The 6,256-nt window shown below is 44.0% G+C and overlaps 1 pseudogene; it reads right to left on the bottom strand.

Annotated features, from left to right (window-relative positions):
* Window positions 1-4,048: 4,048 nt before the first annotated feature.
* On the bottom strand, window positions 4,049-4,551 carry LOC121477826 (annotated as a pseudogene).
* Between the last annotated feature and the right edge of the window lie 1,705 nt (window positions 4,552-6,256).

Raw genomic sequence — 6,256 nt, 5'->3', positions numbered from 1 at the left:
TTTATTGGCGTATAGCTGTTCATAATATGTTTTTAAAATCGTTTGTATTTCCTTGGTGTTGGTAGTGATATCTCCTTTCTCATCATGATTTTATTAATTTGAGTCTTCTCTCTCTTCTTTTTTAATAAGGTTGGCTAATGGGTTATCTATCTTATTATTCTTTCAAAGAACCAACTCCTGGTTCTGTTGATCTGTTCCACAGTTGTGGTCTCGATTTCGTTGAGTTCTGCTCAAATCTTAATTAACTCTCTTCTTCTGCCGGGTGTAGGATCTATTTGCTGTTTTTTCTCTAGCTCCTTTATGTGTAAGGTTAGCTTTTGTATTTGAGTTCTTTCCAGTTTTTGAATGGATGCTTGTATTGCGATGTATTTCCCCCTTAGGACTGCTTTTGCTGCACCCAAAGATTTTGAACGGTTGTATCTTCATTCTCATTAGTTTCCATAAATCTTTTTAATTCTTCCTTAGTTTCCTGGTTGACCCTTTCATCTTTTAGCAGGATGGTCCTTAACCTCCACGTGTTTGAGGTCCTTCCAAACTTCTTGTTGTGATTTAGTTCTAATTTCAAGGCATTATGGTCTGAGAATATGCAGGGGATGATCCCAATCTTTTGGTATCGGTTCAGACCCGATTTGTGACCCAGTATGTGGTCTATTCTGGAGAAAGTTCCATGTGCACTTGAGAAGAATGTGTATTCAGTTGAGTTTGGATGTAAAGTTCTGTAGATATCTGTGAAATCCATCTGGTCCAGTGTATCATTTAAACCTCTCGTTTCTTTGAAGATGTTGTTCTTAGAAGACCTATTGAGGGTAGAAAGAGCTAGGTTGAAGTCACCAAGTATAAGTGTATTATTATCTAAGTATTTCTTCACTTTGCTTATTAATTGGTTTAAATATTTGGCAGATTCCACATTCGGGGCACAAATTGAGGATTGTTAAGTCCTCTTGTTGGATAGATCCTTTATGAGATAGTGTCCCTCTTCATCTCTCACTACAGTCTTCGGGGTAAATTTTAGTTTATCTGATATAAGGATAGCTACCCCTGCTTTCTTTTAAGGACCATTTGAATGGTAAATGGTTCTCCAGCCTTTTATTTTCAGGTTGTAGGTGTCCTTCTGTCTAAAATGAGTCTCTTGTAGACAGCAAATAGATGGGTCCAGCTTTTTTATCCAGTCTGAAACCCTGTGCCTTTTGATGGGGTCATTAAGCCTGTACACGTTCAGAGCTACTATTGACAGATATGAGTTTCGTGTCATCATGATATCTATTCAGTCCTTGTTTTTGTGGATTGTTCCACTGAACTTCTTCTTAAAGGGGAATTTTAAGAGTCCCCCTTAAAATTTCTTGCAGAGCTGGTTTGGAGGTTACATATTCTTTCAGTTCCTGCCTGTCTTGGAAGCTCTTTATCTCTCCTTCCATTTTGAATGAGAGCCTTGCTGGATAAAGTATTCTTGGTTGCATGTTCTTCTCATTTAGGACCCTGAATATATCCTGCCAGCCCTTTCTGGCCTGCCAGGTCTCTGTGGAGAGGTCTGCTGTTACCCTAATACTCCTCCCCATAGGGATCCCTGGGTGGCGCAGCGGTTTAGCGCCTGCCTTTGGCCCGGGGCGCGATCCTGGAGACCCGGGATCGAATCCCACGTCAGGCTCCCAGTGCATGGAGCCTGCTTCTCCCTCTGCCTATGTCTCTGCCTCTTTCTCTCTCTCTCTCACTGTGTGCCTATCATAAATAAATAAAATTAAAAAAAATACTCCTCCCCATAAAAGTCAGGGATTTCTTGTCTCTTGCTGCTTTAAGGATCTTCTCTTTATCTTTGGAATTTGCAAGCTTCACTATTACATGTCGAGGTGTTGAACGGTTTTTATTGATTTTAAGGGGGGATCTCTCTATTTCCTGGATCTGAATGCCTGTTTCCCTTCCCAGATTAGGAAAGTTTTCAGCTAGGATTTGTTCAAATACATATTCTGGCCCTCTGTCCCTTTCGGCGCCCTCGGGAACCCCAATTAAACATAGGTTTTTCTTCCTCAGTCTGTCGTTTATTTCCCTTAATCTGTCTTCATGGTCTTTTAATCGTCTGTCTGTTTTTTCCTCAGTTTCCCTCTTTGCCATCAACTTGTCTTCTATGTCACTCACTCATTCTTCCACCTCGTTAACCCTCGTTGTTAGGACTTCTAGTTTGGATTGCATCTCATTCAATTGATTTTTAATTCATGCCTGATTGGATCTAAATTCTGCAGTCATGAAGTCTCTTGAGTCCTTTATGCTTTTTTTCTAGAGCCACCAGTAGCTGTATAATAGTGCTTCTGAATTGGCTTTCTGACATTGAATTGTAATCCAGATTTTGTAACTCTGTGGGAGAGAGGACTGTTTCTGATTCTTTCTTTTGAGGTGAGGTTTTCCTTCTAGTCATTTTGCTCAGTGCAGAGTGGCCAAAAACAAGTTGTATTGGGAAAAGGAGAAAAAGAGAGAGAGAGAAGGAAAGAAAAGAGAAAAAGAAAAATGAAAAAAGGAAGATAAAAAGGAAAAAAGAGAAGAAAAAGAGAAGGAAACAGAAAGAAAGGTGAAAAAAGGGGTGGGGGAAGCAATCAGAAATCAAAAAGAAAAAAAAAAACAAAAACCACGGGGAGTATCTTCTGATTCTGTATACTTTAAGTCCCTTGACTTCCCCTGGAATTTGTCCGTCTAGCTGGTCTTCTGGGGGAGGGGCCTGTTCTGATTTTCAGGTGTTAGCACTTGGGGGAGCTGCTCTGCTCCCTGCCTGGTGCAGGGCTCAGTGGGGGTTGTTTACCCCATGAGGCCCCAGGAGGAACAGCCACAGTGGCTAGGGCAGCTTCAGAAACCTGGATTCAGCCCCCGCAGTAACTCCGGAGCTCTCCGTCTGCAGGGTCTGGAGGGTCCGGGGCAGGACCGCTGATCTGCTCAGCTCCGGGCAGGAGCGTCCTTGCTGTCCTGGGCCCTCCCGGCCTCTGCCTGTCCCCGGGGGAGGTCAGATCTTGGGCTGTGTCCCAGCGCCCTGTGCTCCCGGTCTGCGCTGTTGGATTCGCGCTCCCGGCCTCGCATCCCCCTCCGCGGAGCCGGCGCCGGAGCCCCTCCGATCTGCTCCCAGGTCAATGTGTGCGCGCTGCAGCCCTTAGGGAGCTCGGCGCACTCTCCTGCGCAGGCCGCAGGTGTATGTTAGTGTCCCAGGGAGCCCGAGGGCATCCCCGCCCTCCTGGGGTCCTGCTCTAACTCCCTGCGGGCGTCTTTGCCCAGGAAGATTGGTGCAGCTCCTGCTTCTCTGGATGGTGCTTTCCTGTCCTGGGGACACTCGTCCCGGCCTTAGCCCGGCTCCTCGTGGGGCCCCTCCCCCTTGGATGCCTTTTGTTTCTTTATTTCTTTTTCCCCGTCTTCCTACCTTGATAGAAGCATGAACTCTTCTCACTGTAGCGTTTCAGCTGTTCTCTCTTTAAATCTCAGGCCAAATTCGTAGATTTTCAGGATGATTTGAAGGCTATCTAGGTAATTTCGTGGGGACAGGTGATTTGGGGACCCTACTCCTCTGCCATCTTGCCCCTCCTCCTATTTTTTTTTTTTTTGTTGGAGTTTGATAACCTCCAGTGCTCATCCCGTCTAGTGCCCTTCTCTCCACTGGTTTTGTAGTAGCACATTAACAATATACAGTTAGCAAATGGGAGGAAAAATCACAAGCTCCTTAAATCTTTTTTTATGCTTTTCCTCTTTGCTGTGTCAAATGTGTTCACTGCTCTTTTCTCTCAGTGGCTGTATCAACACTTAACAGCTGCAAGTGAAGCTGATAGTGAATTTGGTCACACACACAAAAAAAAGGGAGAATTGAGAGACAAATGAAGTAACAACCAGCAGTTTGCTAACTGCCATTTACTCTGCCATCAAGGCTCAGGACCGTGAAGACCTAGGCGAAGGCCTGGAAGCTCGGTGAGGTGGCCACTTGGCAGCCAGACTGCGTGGGAACTGCCCATTTTGCTTAAAGTGGACACGGTGAGAAGGATTACAAACATCCCATTTCTCTACCTCGCCATCAAAGATTTCTGCTTTAATCCTTAAGGACGAGCGTGGCCTTCACTTGGTCAGCCACATGCTTGCCGCTCAGTGCCTCGACAATCGCAAGCGCAAACGCAAAGCTGGTTGCAGGCCCCTGGCTGGTGAGGACCAGGCCGTCCTTTGCCATGCGGTTCTCGGAGTAGCTGTAATGACTTCATCATTTTGTCTTTTGCAAGTGGGTGTGTTGTAACTTTGCTTCCAAAACCTATTTCATGAGCCCAAAGAGCTGTAGGACCTGCACAGATGGCGGCTATGAGGCCCTTCCTGTCTTCTTGCTCCTTCATTATCTCCTTCTCGGCAGCGGACTCACATACATTCTGTGTCCCTCTTTTTTTGCATCTTCCAGACTGGCATCAGGATAAATGACATCTCGGCTACCCTGTCTTTCCCAGCCAGACCTGCAATGGTGACTTTAATTCCAGCTCATCTCATGACATCTATAGGAATGACTGTCTCCATCTCCTCTGCTCCTTTGGCCAGGATGACCAGAGCTTTTTTTTAATTTTAATTTTTATTTTTTATTGGAGTTCAATTTGCCAACATATAGCATAATACCCAGTGCTCATCCCATCAAGTGCCCCCCTCAGTGCCTATCATCCAGTCACCCCCACCCCCCGCCCACCTCCCTTTCTACCACCCCTTGTTCAGTTCCCAGAGTTAGGAGTCTCTCATGTTCTGTCTCCCTCTCTGATATTTCCCACTCATTTTTTCTCCTTTCTGATATTTCCCACTCATTTTTTCTCCTTTCCCCTTTATTCCCTTTCACTATTTTTTATATTCCCCAAATGAATGAGACCATATAATGTTTGTCCTTCTCCAATTGACTTATTTCACTCAGCATAATACCCTCCAGTTCCATCCATGTCAAAGCAAATGGTGGGTATTTGTCGTTTTTAATGGCTGAGTAAAATTATATATATATATATATATATATATATATATATATATATATATATATATCACATATTCTTTATCCATTCATCTTTCAATGGACACCAAGTCTCCTTCCACAGTTTGGTTTTTGTGGACATTGCTGCTATAAATGTAATTAAACATGTACAAATCATGTTTAACTCAACGGAGGATGAATGATAATTTCCTCAAACCTTATAAGATACCACAGTATCTGGAGTATCTGGAGTAAGTCTGGAGACAATTTCAGGAATCAGCCCTCTATTGACTATAAAAATTTGAGTATCAGAGGAATATTCGTACATTTTGTACTGGGGTAGATGGGGAGTCGAAGCTAACCCCGATATTCACCAGCATCATAACACTGGGACAGTCCTATGACTTCTGTAGACTTAGTTCACTCATGAATTCTTGGCACTTCCATGGTGAGAATGAAATAAATTGACATCTTTAAACACTTTCATAATACCTGGCACACAGTAGGTGCTCAATGCAGTACCTTTGTCTTATCTCCAATCTTGCTTCCCAATGACACATAGCAAGCCCCAAGTACCAGAAGAACTCTCTTAGTTTATAGTTTACCCTGAGTATTAAGACCCAGTCTTAGAGTTGGACTCTTAGAAGAAAAACTGTTTGGTCCAGGAGTTGGTGCGATTTGCATGCTTATCCAAGCAGATCTGCCAACTCCACATGGATTGGTAGCAGAGCCAGGAGTAGATATAGGAACTCAAAACAGCCATTTCAAATGAACTACCTCTACTCTCTGAAAGAACAGCAAATGTGGGGAATTTGTTCTGGTATTATGGAGTGAGGAGGTGAATTCTGAGAAGGGACCTTTTCACGTTCTGTGAGGTGGAGGGTCAATTACTCTACCTTGTCCTTCAACTTAAATTATTTTTTCCTGTTGACAGGCTCCACCAACCTACTCCCTTGGAGAAAAATCCCTCAGGCTTTTCTTCTCCCCTGCCTCCTCTTCTTTCCTTGTTCACCCTAGTGACTGTGGGGAGAGCTCCACAGACTGTCTCCTCTTTCAACATTTTCTGGGCTCTTCCCAAAGCTCTTCCCAAAGACACACAATCTTACTCTTTAACCTGAGGTCAACTGTAAAGACCTCCCTGTCCAAAAAGAATTCCTAAAGGATCCTTAAATTTCCATCATCAGCCATTTTTTCTTTGGAGATTGGATCCCTTTACAACTGCAAGTACTGTATGAAATATATGTAGCCAGAAAACAAATACAGCTCAAACTCATACCTATCGAGAATAGTCTGGTGGTTTCCAGAGGTGGC

The sequence above is a fragment of the Vulpes lagopus genome, chromosome 18 (assembly GCF_018345385.1).
Source record: "Vulpes lagopus strain Blue_001 chromosome 18, ASM1834538v1, whole genome shotgun sequence".
Lineage (NCBI taxonomy): Eukaryota > Metazoa > Chordata > Mammalia > Carnivora > Canidae > Vulpes > Vulpes lagopus.
The sequence above is the reverse complement of the archived record's forward strand: the minus strand, read 5'-3'. Positions and strand labels throughout refer to the sequence as shown.